This window comes from Ursus americanus, chromosome 22, assembly GCF_024610735.1.
Source record: "Ursus americanus isolate L20-20 chromosome 22, mUrsAme1.1.p, whole genome shotgun sequence".
NCBI lineage: Eukaryota > Metazoa > Chordata > Mammalia > Carnivora > Ursidae > Ursus > Ursus americanus.
The window spans coordinates 18206989-18222539 of NC_142148.1; the positions used below are offsets into that span (position 1 = coordinate 18206989).

General features: G+C 45.5%; 1 protein-coding gene across 1 annotated transcript in view; it reads left to right on the top strand.

The window, feature by feature from the left end:
- Positions 1-322: 322 nt before the first annotated feature.
- ZHX3 (zinc fingers and homeoboxes 3) overlaps positions 323-15551 on the top strand; it is a 122693-nt gene continuing 107464 nt past the window's right edge. Inside the window, exon 1 of the mRNA XM_045804630.2 lies at positions 323-439. The gene's annotated coding sequence lies outside the window, so the exon portion shown is untranslated. The remainder of the gene's footprint in view (positions 440-15551) is intronic.

The window sequence follows — 15551 nt, forward strand, 5'->3', positions numbered from 1 at the left end:
ATTGTCTGTCTCCTTATTTGAAGTTGAACTTTGTGAAAGCAGGTCGCGTTCATCCTTACACCCCAGCTCCCAGTTCAGGGCCTGACATACAGCAGGAGCTCAATAAATGCCCTGTCCTTCATTCCATCCATCTGACGCACCGGTGGAGCGGCAGCGGGCTCAATACTGCCACCGGCCAGCAGAGGGCAGGCGGTGACCAGCCTTTTGGCCCAGCTCACAGTCCTCCGAGCCGGCAGGCGCCGCGGGAGGGGCACAGGTGAGCCCAGGTGCGCCCACGCCTGAAGAATCCGTGGGCCCGCGAGCCACGGGCGAGGACTCCGGCTAGGGCATGGATTTTCCCTTCGGATCTGTGGCTCGCGGCCTGTCCTGGATCAGAGACCTGACAACCTGTGTGGGCGTAGGACTCCTGCAAAGAAGATGCGCTGAGAAGAATCAGGAGGTGAGGGGGTTGCTGTGAAGGGGGAGGGCGCCGAGGAAAAGCTTGGGGCGGGGGCGCAATTGTAAAGAGCCAGGCTTAGAGGGTCCTGGGTGGTGGGAGGGGGAGGTGGCCGCCGTTGTTCTGTGACCCAAGATGCCAGAACCTGGATGGCGTGACTGGCCTCAGGGGTCCTCACTAACAGCAAAAGTCATTTAGTGTCAGTCTGGCATCTCCAAAGAGCCCTGTTGGGAGCAGAGCTACCTCAAGGTGGCCCGAGGGCAGCCACGCTGTGAACATATCTGCAGAAGCATTATATATATACCCATGATATTTAACCGTCGGAACATAGGAATCCCTCCAGGGAGCCTGGGAGGAAAGGAGAGGTCCAAGATTATGACTACACAGGTCACAGTCACCGTACCTCTTTGAAACTCCATTTCCTCATCTGCAATACAGAGATAACACCTACCTTGCAATATCATATTGTGAGGATTAAGCAGGACGAACTACATCAGTGGTTCTCAACCTTGTCTGTGTGTTGAAACCACCATGCCCTGGGGAAAATACTGCTACCTGGGGTACTGGGATCACCTGGAAAATCTGCAGGTGATTGCAATGTGCAGTCAAGGCTGAGAACTGAGCTAAACAGCTGAACACAGCACAGGGCACACACTAGGGGTTCAGTAATGTTTATCACATTTTAAAAAAATGGAGCGCATATTGTTTTCATTGTTCCTTGTTAGAGAAAAAAAAAAGTTGCTCTAAAGGTTGTTGCAGAAATTGGATTTCCAACAGGCTTGTTTCCGGAACTTTGAATCATCTGGGATTTGGTGATTATGGGGGTGGGGGAGACAGAGGCAGCCTCTGGTAGTATGACTTATCCCAATGCCCAAGTGAGCTGAAGGAGGCAGGGACACCCCCCCCCCCCCCGCCCCGTTCTCGCTTGCCATTTATATAACCGTTTCCAAGGTTGAGCATGCAAGCAGTCTGAGCACTTGTGTTGATCATTTCTGGGGTTAAGGATAGAGGCTATTTTCTCCTCTCTGGGTACACTCACCAGGTGGGCCCATACCATTGACATCTGTTTGTTTCTTGAGTAACCCACAAGTGCAGGTGGCACCTCCTTCTTTATGGGACTTGGTAACCTTATGTGCTTCATTAAATTACAGACCCAGTGATTATTTACTGTGCCTCACTTTCTTTGCTGGGCGAACCTTGCATGAAGTGGGAGGACCTGCTCACCCAGGCCTGCACCGGTGACCACTTGTCTTGGCAGCTCCTCAGTCACTCCTGGTGGTGTCATTGAAAGGGGGGGAGTGAGGCAGAGGAAACTGTGGCTGGCTGCCTCCAGTATGGAGGCTTGGGGTTGGGGCAGGCAGTTGATGTCTGGCTAGGATTATCAGATTTAGCAAATAAAAATAAAGGACACCCAGTTAAATTTGAAGTTCAGATAAATAACAAAAGTTTATTTTAGTGTAAGTATGTCCCAGCAATTTGGGACCTATATTATACTAAAAAAATTCATTATTTATCTGAACTTCAAATTTAATTGGATATCCTTCATTTTTATTTGCTAAATCTGGCAGCTCTATGCCTGGCCAAACAGCCAAGGAAAACCCAGCACAGGGAATTTGCTGCTGTGCCTCCTGCTCAATGTTGCTACATTTAGCTTACATCTGTCACTACCCTGCTCCAGAACTGTGCATGGCTCCCATCTGCCTCCACAGCACAACCTGGACTCCCTGGCTACTGTGCTGCGCCTTGCTCTTCTGCCAGCCCATCTGACCTGCTTGGGCCCTGACCTACCTCTACCGCTCATGTTTTCTCTGATGGCATGTGTCCCTCCCACTCCCAGCAGCAATTGCAAACACTTATTGAGCACCTACTGGGTGCAGGCACCATGCTTAGTTCCTCATCTGCATGATTTTATTTGATTCTCACAAAACCTCACATGACAGAGACAGAAGTTATCCTATTTTATTGATAAAGAAACTGATGCCCCAGCACAGTGATTCTTAAAACGAGGTTCCTGTGTCAGCAGCAGCAGCAGCAGCAGCACCTGGGACCTTTTTAGAAAAGCAAACTCTCGGGCCCTATTCCGCACCTAAGAATCAGAAACTCAGGGAGGGCCCAGCTGTCTGTATTTTAATAAGACATACCCCACCTCCCTCGCTGTCGGTGTTTCTGATGCACTCTACTTTGAGACCTGCTGCTCTAAGAGGTGAAGTGACTGCAGGAGTTTGTCACCAGGCAGAGGTCTAGAGGATGGCAGAGGACTGCCAGGCAGGGTGTTTATGATCTCAGTGAGCAGGGCCAGGCACTAGAGATGCTGCGGAGACCCCACAGTCTTGGGGTGGTGGGGAGAAGAGAAAGGACAGACAGGTAGTCTGGCAATTGCAATGTAAGATGACTAGGCTTAGGTGAGCCACGCCCAGGAGCCCATAGCAGGATAGGAGGGGTCAAGGAGGGCTTTCCTAGTAGATACCAGAGCTTGAAAAATAAGTTGTAATTAGTTAGATGAAGGGTGGGAATGATGTTCCTGGTGTAGGGACTAGTTTGTACAAAGGCCCTGCAGAGCTACCTGGGGGTGCTTCAGTCTTGAAGTTGAAGACAATGGGGGGTGGAGGAGGTATCAGACTGGGGGGAGGGTCCTCTGCCCTCAGAGCAAAGGAAACAGCTTTAGTGGGTGTTGAGAAAAGCCCTCTGGCTTCCAGGTGGAGCGAGCACTAGGGAAGATGAGGGTGGAGGGTAGAGATGAAGGGGGTGCCAGGCCTTCCCCCACCCCCAGATTCAGGCTTCTTCTGCTCTCCAAGGCGTCTGCAGGGACTCAACCCCCAATCACAGGAGAGGGCAGGTGCTCAGTTCCAAGACCCGAGTCGCCGAGCTCAAAGTCCTCTCCTTCCGGGACTGAGGGGCGGGACTGGGGAAGCAGGGCCCGGCCCCACCCACCATCCGACCCCGCCCCCGCTTCCGGCCCCACCCCCTGCCTCGGGCTCCGCCCTCCATCCTTGGCTGGAGGAAGCCGGGCTCTGGGCTACTGTCCTGGGTTGCTTTTGCCTCCCGTGTTCCCTTTTTCCTGCTGATGTGGCAAAGGCCGTGGAGCTACTGGGGCCTCTTCTTCCAGCTTTTCAAGGACAGGCCCTGGATGTGGCCAGGGATTCCTGGGCTGGAGCACAGGACACTTCCGTGGCTATCCCCTCTTCCTGCCAACGAAGCCTTTGTTGCCAGCCGAGGACTGACCCGGCCTGGCCAGGTTGCCTGGCAGTGTGGACTGAGGCTGGGCAGTTCCCGATTCCAACTGTCCTTCCCGAAAAAGCGTCAGTTTGGCTGAACCTTATAATCCGTTCGCAATTTCTAGCCTAGGGAAGAATACTGAAAGATCATTAACCACTGTATGAAGTAGAACTTTCTGTTGTCTAAAATTTCTGCAGGACTTAGCTGCCCCGTGGGCTTGACCTTCAGCAGGGGACCTCCTGTTCTTCCTCTTTTTATTTGGGTATACCTTCTGCCCCCACCCACTATCTGGCATCCAGGACCATGTTTCCCTATGCTTTGCAATTCAACAAGGGTCTAGCATGGTGCCCTCCACTTAAATAGACGTTCAAAAATATTGTTTAGCGAAGATCATTTCTGCGGGGCTCTGAATTTATATATAGATGGGGTATATATAATAGGGCAAGGGCAGTCTAAGTGGGTGGAAGTGGTGGGTAGAGGCATAGATGCTGGAGAGAGAAAGTGAATGCAAGGAGATGACCCATCTGGCCTTGAATGTCAGGCAAAACCATGGGCATTGAGGAGCCATGGATGGTTGTTAAGCCCAAGGGCGACAGCACTGCTAGTCATTGTACCAGAACCTTTGTGAGTGTTATTGTACTGTCCTGCTTACATTGTTCTCTCTGCCTAGACAGTTCTCCCCCTGCCCTCTATTTATGTAGTTAATGCTAACTCATTTTTTATTTTTATTTATTTTTTAAAATTTTATTTATTTGTCAAAGAAAGAGAGACAGAGCACAAGCAGGCAGAATGGCAGGCAGAGGGAGAAGCAGGCTCTCTGCTGAGCACTGAGCAGAGAGCCCGATGAGGAACTCAGTCCCAGGATTCCGGGATCATGACCTGAACCGAAGACAGGCACTTAACTGACCGAGTCACCCAGGTGTCCTGCCAACTCATTTTTTAGTTCCCAGCTCCACTGTTACTTCCTCAGGGAAACCTTCAGTGGCAGACAGACTCTAAGGTGACCCCCTGTATCCCCACCTCCTTGTGTTCATGCCTTTGTGTAATCCCTTCCTCTTAAGTGTGAGTGGGACCTGTGACTTTCTTTTAACCAATAGAAAATGCCAAAGGTGATGGGATGTCACTCCCATGACTATGTTATATAAGAGTCTGGCTAGCAAACGAGCTCTGGAAACTCTCCTTGCTGACCTGATGAAGTAAATGGCCATGTTGAGGAAGCCCACAAGGCAAGGAGCTGTGGGCAGTCTCGAGGACCTATGGCAGCCTCCTGAGGACAGCCAGCAAGAAGTCAGGGTTCTCAGTCCTGCAGCCACCAGAAAATGAATCCTGCCTACAACCGGAGGGAGTGGGAGCCCCTAAGTGAGAATATAGTCCCACTGTCACCTTGCTCATAGCCTTAGGAGTCCTTGCGTGGAAGACCCAGCTAAGCCATGCCCAGACTCCTGACTCAGAAACTGAGATAATAAATGTATGTTGTTCAAAGTCTCTACGTCGGTAGTGACTCGTTATGGAGCAGTAACTAACTAATACACTTTCCGGCCAGGTTAACTCTCTGACATAGGCTCTCGTAGCATCATATGCCTCTTCTTTCTTTTTTAATGTGCTTTTTCATCCTCCTCTTTTATGTGACCATTTAGTTATATAAACCATTTGATGAATGCTATCTCTTCATGAAGGCACTTTTGCACATCCCTTTGCCCCCAGATTCTCTCTTGGTGCGTGACACGTGGAAGAAGATCTACAATAAGTATTAGTTGCGTCTGTCAGCGAGTCAATGCTCTTATTTAGTCTTTACTACAACCTGGCTTAGTGGGAACCATTGTTACATATGAAGAAAAGGAAACCAGTTATTGACATATACTTCAAGGTATGCTGAACAGAATTTTATTATCTTATACCTACAAATTTTGGTTTATACATGTGACCATATCCTAATTTTTAGAATGACTACAGAATAAATGCTTTGGGAGATGGGCATAGATTGCATGGTCTGACATCCTTCATGGAACTTTGTACGTTCTAAAAAGCACGACCATCCAAAAATACTTTGGGGCTCTCCTGGTTTTCCCAAAGACTTACCTCTGACTTAAATCATTCTTTGGAAACTCTTACCCTGTCACTGTCCTTTTCTGACCTGACACAAACAGGCCCTCACTTGCCAGTGCTTTGTGTGATTCGAGCTGTTCGCCATCATCGTGCTCATTCCTTCATAAAATCTACGTCTCTGGCAAGATTTGCAGTTTCATTTTGTACTCCCTTTGCGCCATACTCCCAGGGGTCAAAGCCATCTGACTGCGGGATGCTGTTAAACCCAAAATCCGTTCTGCTTGGATCTCTGCTCAGAAGCCTCCCATGGCTCCAGTCTCACACCTCCCACCGCCACCCTCGTCTTCCACTCCATCCCCCTCCCTGACTCCACAGCCGCCCATTCACCACCTCATGGATCCGCAAGCACCTCTTTGCCCTGGAGGTTCCCACCGTGCTCTTTCCCCAGACACCTTCATGGCTCACTCCTCATGCCTCTCAAGATGACTCAGGTGTCACTTTTCTACCCTGACCACTCCCATCCACCTTTCTTTTTTTTTTTTTTTTTAAGATTTTATTTATTTATTCGACAGAGATAGAGACAGCCAGCGAGAGAGGGAACACAGCAGGGGGAGTGGGAGAGGAAGAAGCAGGCTCATAGTGGAGGAGCCTGATGTGGGGCTCGATCCCATAACGCCGGGATCACGCCCCGAGCCGAAGGCAGACGCTTAACCACTGTGCCACCCAGGCGCCCCCCATCCACCTTTCTTGTTCTAATCATTTCCAGGCCCATGAACCACCCTTTTATGTGCTATATATTTTACTTATTTATAGTATTTGGCATTTGCCTCCCCCTCCACGAGAATGTAGGACCATGAAGACAAGACCTGTCTTTGCTGATATATTCCAAGAATAGTGTCTGACACATAGTAGGTCTCCGGGAAACGTTCGCGGGTGAGTGTCCACATCTCTGATGGTCTTGCCTCTAACTCAGGGTCTCCATCCCCTGCCGCTGGCCCATCTCCTTCTGGCCTCTCTCCCCAGGACTCCAGCCCCTGCCTAGGTGGTATGACTTGTCACAGGCATCTGCCTGACTCAGGAGGGCCTTCCCGGGGTACCAGTGTATTGACCTCGCTGTGTCCCTGCCACGTCTCCAGCAGGTGTGAAGTACTAAATTCCTGTTTTTGTTTTGTTCAAGGGCAAGAGGACTAGGGAGGAAGGAGGAAGGAGCTGATGAGGGAAGAAACGGGCAGAGTGGAGAGGGTGGGGGGAGGACTGTCACAGGTTTCCTTGGGGCCCCCACCCAGCCAGCTTTCCAAGCAGCTCAGAGGAGCAGCCGGCCAGCAGCGGGTGAGGGCTGTGTGCCACATATCCTGAGCCGAGTGCCACGTGGCAGAAGCAGTCCCGTTGAGTCATGGGACACATAGCCACACTACTCTGTAGAGTTTGGTGTGTGGAGTATTTTTGTTTTTTACAGCCCAGCTGTCTGTGTAATGACTTCCTTCCCTCAGCCTTGTTCACAGAGGTGTCCCTGAGGACCAGCTGAGTCACTGCATTCCTTGCAGCTTAAAACACTGGCCCCAGCACCAAGGCCCAGTTCCTTCATGTAGATGGGACCTTTCAAGGCAGCCAGGGAGTGCCCAGAAAGATGGGCTGTAGAGCTCCCCTTTCGAACCTGCAGCCTTCCCCAAAAACATGATTAAAAACCAAGTGGAGATGGAGAGAAATTCCATCCGCTAAGCATGCGGGAATGGCCACAGCCGTGTGCCACGGCCTGAAGAATTATTCGTCAGCGACCTTGAAGTCAATACCAAATGAGGGGGAGGGAGGGACGAGGCACTGACATCCGTGCAGCGTGAAGAGTCAGAAACCCTAGTGAAGACTGGGGACTCTCCGTGCCCAGTTGGCAGGAATAGAAACTTGCTTAGCCATTCTGTAAGATAAGCAGGTAGTTCTCAGTACCATTAAGTATGCATAAGGCACAGAGGTTAGCCGTTTCGCTCTTTGTGATGTATTTTGGAAGTTTGCTCAGATACACATAAAACAAGGAGGAGGTATTTAGAATAGCATTACTCATGGCATGGGTGAACGGGAAGCAAGGGAAGTGCTAAAGGAAGAAGCTAGTAAACCACGGTGGACGCCTACCTCGGAATTCCACACAGCTTTGAGAAGTAATGAAATAGGTGTGGATCCTACAGCGTGGGTGAAACTTACAGAGCTAAGTGGGGAAAGCAGTCCAAGAGCTTGAAAGCGCCAACACTCCTCATTTTATTGATGTGGGACTGACCTACAGTAAACCACATCTATTTAAGGTGTACGATTTGCGTTTTGACATGTGAAATTACCCATGAAACCACCACCTCATCAAGATAATGAACGTACCCATCACCTCCAAGTAAGAAGTAGATCGATACGGGTTCAAATGGGCAGATGTCTAACACCTGTTGTTAAGTTTTTTAAAAGTTCAACAGTGTGTCATATAATCCCATAGTTGTACTAATGAAAAATGTTTAGATATCCCGAAAAGGAATACACATAACACAAAATTATGTTCATTGCTGGGAATCTTGCAAAAAAGAGCCTGGCCCTGTTTGGCTAGTGCACTGTGCATTTCAGAAATTGCCCATGACTCTTGTCCCACTTCATGGTCTCCAGGTCTCCCATGAAGGTTTAATACACTAGAAATTCATCATTATAGTCCCTTATCTTTGAGTGACTTTATTAAAATGTCACTGAGGTCCTCATAATGAACCCCAACATAAGGGGTGCCTGACTCTTGTTCTCCACCCCCACATCAGACAGCTGTGTCAATGACTTCCTTCAGCCCACCTCCAGGACCATTGTCTTTCATCATCCCTCCAGACTGGAGATATTCCAGCAGGTTGGTGGTTGTGGCTGGAGACAAAAGAGTGATTCCCCAACTTGTTTGCAAATCTTTTTTTTTTTTTTAAGTAATCTTTACGCCCAATGTGGGGCTTGAAATCACGACCCTGAGATCAAGAGTTGCATGCTCCACTGACTGAGCCAGCCAGGGACCCTGCAAATCCATCTTTTATTTATTTATTTTCTAAGATTTTCTTTCTTTCTTTCTTTATTTGAGAGAGAGTGAACAAGAGAGCCGGGAGAGGGGCAGAGGGAGAGGGAGGAGCAGACTCCCCGCTGAGCAGTGAGTCCCATGTGGGGCTTGATCCCAGGACCCTGGAATCATGGGTCCTCAGATCATGACCTGAGCTGAAGGCAGATGCTTAACCGACTGAGCCACTCAGCCGCAAATCCATCTTTTATTACCATTCTTCACATATCTCATGAGTACAGGAGGGGCGAAGATTGTGGGGGCAGGGAGCATGTTGAATTTTGTCTGGTTATGGGTTTTATATAAAAACAGTCATTAAATGTGGATGTTATTTTGTGTCTAGCTTCTTTCACTCAAGAGTCTTCCAAGTTGTTGTGTGCAGGTGTGGTTCATTTTTTGTGCAATATAAAACATTCCATTGAGTGAATATAGCATAATTTATCCCTTCTACCAGCTGACATATGGGTTGTTTCCAACTTGGGGCTCTTATAAATGATGCTGCTGTGAACATTTTTGTACATGTCTACCTGTCTACCTGGATTTCTCTTAGGTATATACTTTGGAGCAGAATTGCTGGGTTATAGGTATTCCTATGCTTAACTTAAATAATGCCAAACTGTTTCCCAAAATGATTATACAAGTACACTCCCCCCAGCAATAGAGCTCCCTTTGTGCATTTGCCAACAGTTTTCACCAGCAACGGATACTATCAGACTTTGTACTTTAGCCATCTGGTGGGTCTGTAGTAGGTGTTCTCTCCGCTTCATTGCCCTGATTACTAATGAGGCTCAGCACCTTTCATACGTTTATTGGCCATTTGGATTTTCTTTGTGAAGCCAAGACCCTGTTCTTGCCCATTTTTCCACTGCTCTGTATTTTTCATTATTTCTTTATAGTAGTTTTTTGTATATTCTGGATATAAACCCTTTGCCAGTTATTTGCGTTGTTAATCTTTCTCCTCTGTGGCTAATGATGTTTCTTGATGAACAGAAGTTCTTAACTGTAAAGAAGTCCAATTGATCAGTCTCTCAGTTGTGGGTTAGTGCTTTTCCAGTCTTGTTTAAGAAACCTTTTCCTCCCTTGATATCATAAAGATACTGAATGTTATCTTCTAACACTTTATTGGTTTACCTTTTGTATTTTAGTCCATGATCTAATAGAAATTAGCTTTTGAGTATGGTGTGTGATGGGATCCCAATGCCATTTTTCCCATGTGGCTATTCCATTGACTCAACACCATTTATTCAAAAGATCATTTCCCCACACTGTTCTGCAATGCTATCTCTAACATTAATCTGTTTTTTGGGGGGGGGGTCTTTCTTCGGTCCATTGGTTTTTGTCTACTCTTATGCCAGTACCATACTGTCTTAATTATTAGAGCTTTATTATAAGTTTTGTTAGCTGATAGAATAAATCCTCTCTACTTTGTACTTCTTCAGGAGGACCTTAGCTCTTCTCGGCCTTCTGCAATTTCATATAAATTTTATATTAGAATGATCTTGTCAAGTGCCATGTGAAAATCAACTGGGATTTCTTTGAATCAATAAGCCAATTGAAGAGGATGACACCTTTACAGTATTGAGTCTTCTAATCTATTAACATGCTCTCTCTCTCATTATTCCTTAATGTCTATTAAAATGTTCATGGTTTTCTCCATAGAGGTCATCCATGTCTTTTGTTAGATCCATTTATAGGTACTTTGTATTTTTTTGCTATTTCAAACCTATTCTGACTATTCTTAAAAAACAATTTTCTGACATTTGCTGGAATATAGAAGTAAGGTTAACTTTGGTATATTGGTTTTGCAACCTGGAAAAGGGCCTTCATCAGAACCTGACCATGGTATCAGCCTGATCTCAGACTGTCAGCCTCCAAAATGGGGGAAAATAAATTTCTATTGTTTATGAACTACCCAATTTGTGATATTTTGTTATAGCAGCCAGACTAAGACATTGACTTATTGGTTCTAAAAGGTTATTTGAGATTCCTTAGGGTTTTCTACCTATACAATCATGTGATTTTTGAAGAAAGATAGTTTTGTTTTTTTCCTTCCTTTCTTTATGACATTTTTTTTTCTTGCCTTATTGCCCTGGCTAGGACATCTCATAAAATGTTGATTAGAGGTGGTGATAACTGATATTCTTGCTCTGTTTCTGATTTTAGAGAGGAAAATGCTCACTATTTTACCATTAAGAATGCTGTTGGCTCTGTTTTTTTCCCGTACATCCTATATCAGATTGAGGAAGTTGTTTTCCATCTTTAGGTTGCTAAGAGTTTTTTGCTGTAAGTGTTGAATTTTGTCAAATGCTTTTTTAGCATCTATTCAGATAATCAAATTATTTTTCCTTTTATTCTGTTAATGTGGCTGGTTGATTTTTTAATGTTAAACCAATTTGCATTCCTGAGATAACCTCCACTTGGTTATGATTTCTTATCCTCTTAATTTGTTGCTGTATTTGATTTGCTAACATTTTGTTTAGGATTGTTGTATTGGTGGTCGTGAGAGATAGTGGTCTATATTTTTTCTTGTCACATTCTAGCCAGGTTTTGGTGGTACAATTATGCTGACCTTATAAAATAAGTTGGGAAGTGTTCCCTCTATTTTTGGAGAGAATTTGCATAAGATAGATATTACTTCTTATTTAAAATTTTAGCTAGAATATTTTCATCCCTTTATCTTTTAACCTATATGTCCTCATATTAAAGTATGTCATAAACATCATATAGTTGAGTCTTGTATTTTGTTTAAATTTGCCCTGTTGGTCTTTTTTCTTTTTGTTAGAATATTTAGTCCACTTACATTTAAGATAATTGCAGATATGGTTACAAATCATTTACATCTATAATCCTGTTGCCTTCTTTTTGTTCTATCTGGGTTTTGTTCCCATTTTCCTTTTTTTCTTTCTTCTTTTGGATCCAGTTTTTTTTTTATTATTCCATTTTATCTTCTCCATTAGATTTTTCAATATTGTAAAATAAACACAACGTTTGCCATCATAGCTGTTTTTAAGTGTACAGTTTACTAGTCTTAAGTACATTCACATTTTTGTGCAACCAGTTTCCAGAACTCTTTTCATCTGGCAACACTGAAAACTGTTTTTTTCTTTCTTGCAACACTGAAAACTTAAAAAAAAGTTATTAAACAATAGTTTCCCATTCATCCCTCCTCCCAGTCCCTGGCAATCACCATTCCGCTTTCTGTCTCTGTAAATTTAACTATTCTAGGTACTTCATATAAATGGAGTCATACATTATTTGTGCTTTTGTGACCGGTTTATTTCATGTAACATTATGTCCTTAAGGGTCATCTATATTGTAACATGTATCAGAATTCCCCCCCTCTTTTTTTTAGAGAGAGAGAGCCCATGTGGTGGTGGTGGGGGGGGGAAGGGACAGGGAGACAGAATCTTAAGCAGGCTCCACACCCAGCACAGAGCCCAATGTGGGGCTCTATCTCACGACCCTGAGATCATGACCTGAGCCAAAAGCAAGAGTTAGTGCTTAACCGACTGAGCCACTCAGGCACCCCGAGAATTTTCTCTCTTTTTAAGCGTGAATAATATTCTTTATTTTTTTAAAAGTATTTATTTAAGAGAGAGAGAGAGAGTGCGTGTGAGCTTGGGGAGGGGCAGAGGCAGAGGGAGAGGGAGGAGAGAAGTGGAATGCCTGCTGAGCTTGCAGCTGGATGTGGGGCTCGATCTCACAACTCTGAAATCGTGACCTGAGCTAAAATCAAGAGCCAGCTGCTTAACCAACTGAGCCACCCACGCCCCAAGGCTGAATAATAGTCTACTGTGTGTATACACCACATTTTGTTTTTCCATTCATCTATCGATGGACATTTGGGTTGCTTCCACCTTTTAGCTATTGTGAATACTGCTGCTACGAACAAGGGTATACAAATGTCTGTTCTAAGTTCCTGCTTTCAGTTCTTTTTGATATATACCTAGAAGTAGAAGTTTTGGTATATGTGGTAGTTCTATGTTTAATTTTTTTGAGGAGCCATCATACTGTTTTCCACAGCAGCTGCACTATTTTACGTTCCCACAAATAACACACAAGTGTTCCAATTTCTCTGCATCTACTCCAACATCTGGTTTTTTCTTTTTCTTTTCTTTTTTGGATAATAACCATCCTAATGATTGTGAAGTGGTGTCTCATGATTTTTATTTGTCTAAGCTTGGCTTTTTTCTCCATGAATGTACTGTGTTTGGCTGTTTTTTGGTCTCTGATAATTTCCCGTATTTGGGGTCATCATGAGTCTGTTTCTTTGTTGTTTTACTTGTTTCCTCTTGTGGTGTCTTGTCTTCTTGTAAGTCTGGCTGCATCTGTGCATTAGGCATTGTAGTGCATTTTAAAAATTGTTTGTAGAAACCATTTTAAGATTAGAATGATGTAAACCTCTTCCAAAGAGATCTTCTTTAAAAAAATGTATTTATTTGATTGAGAGAGAGTACAAGTGGGAGGAGCAGAGAGAGGGAGAGAGAAAATCTGAAGCAGACTGCACTGAGTGTGGAGCCTGATGTGAGGTTCAATCTCATGACCCTGACATCTTGACCTGAGCCAAAACCAAGAGTGGGTCACTTAACATACTGCGCCAAAGAGATTTTTTTCCCCCCTGGGCCCTAGGAATGCTAACAGTTTAGGATCCTTTTGCTCCGTATTCGGAGCTTGACATTATCTAGGCCACTCAGATGACTTGAAACCATCTGTGAAAGGAATGGATCACTTCCAGTTCACATCTTCTCTTAAATTAAAGCTCTTCAGGATCCTAGATGAAAGTCAAGTGTAAAGAGTTTTGTTGGCTCAGGGGTTGAATGTCACACTGAAGAGTCTGGAGAAGGGCTGGGCAGTTGCTGGTCAGTCTGCTTCGTTAGGGGGACAGCATGTTGAACTTTAGTTCTGTGGTCCAGTATGGGAAAAGGAGGAAGGCAAGCTGGGCCAGACTGGGCTAGAGATATGGAACCAGTCACAGAGCTGTCTGTCCTCGCTGAGGTGGTAGAAAGCATGGGGTCTACAGCAGGAGAGAAGCCAAGACTGCAGAGAAGCTGCATGTCATAAATCCCCCTGGGCCAGAAACAGGTTCTCTTCTCTGGTCCTGGGCAACCCTCCTGGCCAGGGACTCCTCCAGGCTAGCCAGTGACCACTTGTGTAGTCTTGACTGAGCCTAGACACCCCAGACAGCTTCATTATTGTTCTGTCTGGGTCTATTCTGAGCCTTTCTTTCTGGTCTCCACCCAGCATATTGTCCCTACTCCGTTCACTTCAGTAAAGCTTCATTGCTTTTAGGATATGACTTAAATTATTACCATGACCTTCAAGGCTGTACATGATCTGGCCACTGGCCACCTCTCCAACCTTATCTCCTCCAATTATCTGCCTCATTGTACATTTTCCTTCTTCTTTGTTTAAACCACCACGTATCTTGATGACCACAGGGCCTATGTGTGTGCTGCTCTCTCTATAGGGAGTACTCTTCTTTGCCTTATTTGCCTAGTGTTATGGACCAAATGTATGTATTCCCCCAAATTCATATGTTGAAGCCCTAACCCCCCAGTGTGGCTTTATTGGGAGGAAGGCAGTAATTAAGATTAATTGAGGTCATAAGGGTAGGGCCCTGATCCAGTAGAATTAGTGTCCTTGTAAGAAGAGACACCAGAGAGCTCATTTTCCCTCTCTTCCTGTGCACAAATACTGAGGAAAGGTCATGTGAGGACAGAGCAAGAAAGCGGCCATCTGCAAGCCAGGAAGATAGCTCTCACCAAAGCCCAAATTGGCTGGGACTTTGATGTTGGACTTCCAGCCTCAAGAACTGTGAGAAAATTTATTTCTGTTGTTTAAGCTCCCTGGTGTACGGTGTTTTGTTATGGCAGCCCGAGGAGACTAATACGTCTAATTTAACCCCTATTTTTTCCCTTTAGATTTACCCGAACTATTTCCCTGAACATCTTTGAGCCAAAGCCTCCTATTAGTGGATTTCACGGTACCATGCACTGTGTAAGATTTATGTTTTTTGATTATTTGACCAATGTCTGCCTCACTTACTAGACTGTAAGCTACATGAAGGTCTCTGGTTTTATTCGGGGCTGCATACTCAGAACCTAACGCAGGGGTACGTACATAGTAGGTGCAGAGTACGCTTCCTTTGGGGGAAGAGTGGTGGGTGGGGACAGACAATGCCTTGAGCTGGGAGGGTTTTATGGACATTCAAACTCATCTCTGGTCCAACAGAAACTACATATTTATAATCAAGATGTGACTCTCGGCCCCGCCTTGTGATAGGCCTCAGGATCCTGTCCATCATGTCTGGCTCAGGTCCTGGGCTGGGCTGGGCCAGCAGAACCCCAACTGTAAGGACAGGCAGAAGACTGGCTCTGACATCAGGACACCATTATATGTTTCTTACAGTGTTCTCTTGAGGATGAAGTCATGACTTTGTAAATACTGTTATACACACAATTGAATTCCCCCCATCTGCTCCCACAAACCAGTTCCTTTTTAATCCCAGAAACTTGTCTAATTGGCAATTGGGGCCACTCAGGAGGCAGAAACCACACCAGTAATTTGAACAAGGAATCTTTAATATGAAGAATTATTAGCTGATGAAAGGTGGTGGGTGCCTAAAAGGGTAGAAAGAGAGCTCCAAAGAATATAGGCATACAGTTAGAATGGCAAAAATAGACAAGGCAAGAAACAACAATTGTTGGAGAGGATGTGGAGAAAGGGGATCCCTCCTACATTGTTGGTGGGAATGCAAGTTGGTACAGCCACTCTGGAAAACCGTGTGGAGGTCCCTTAAAA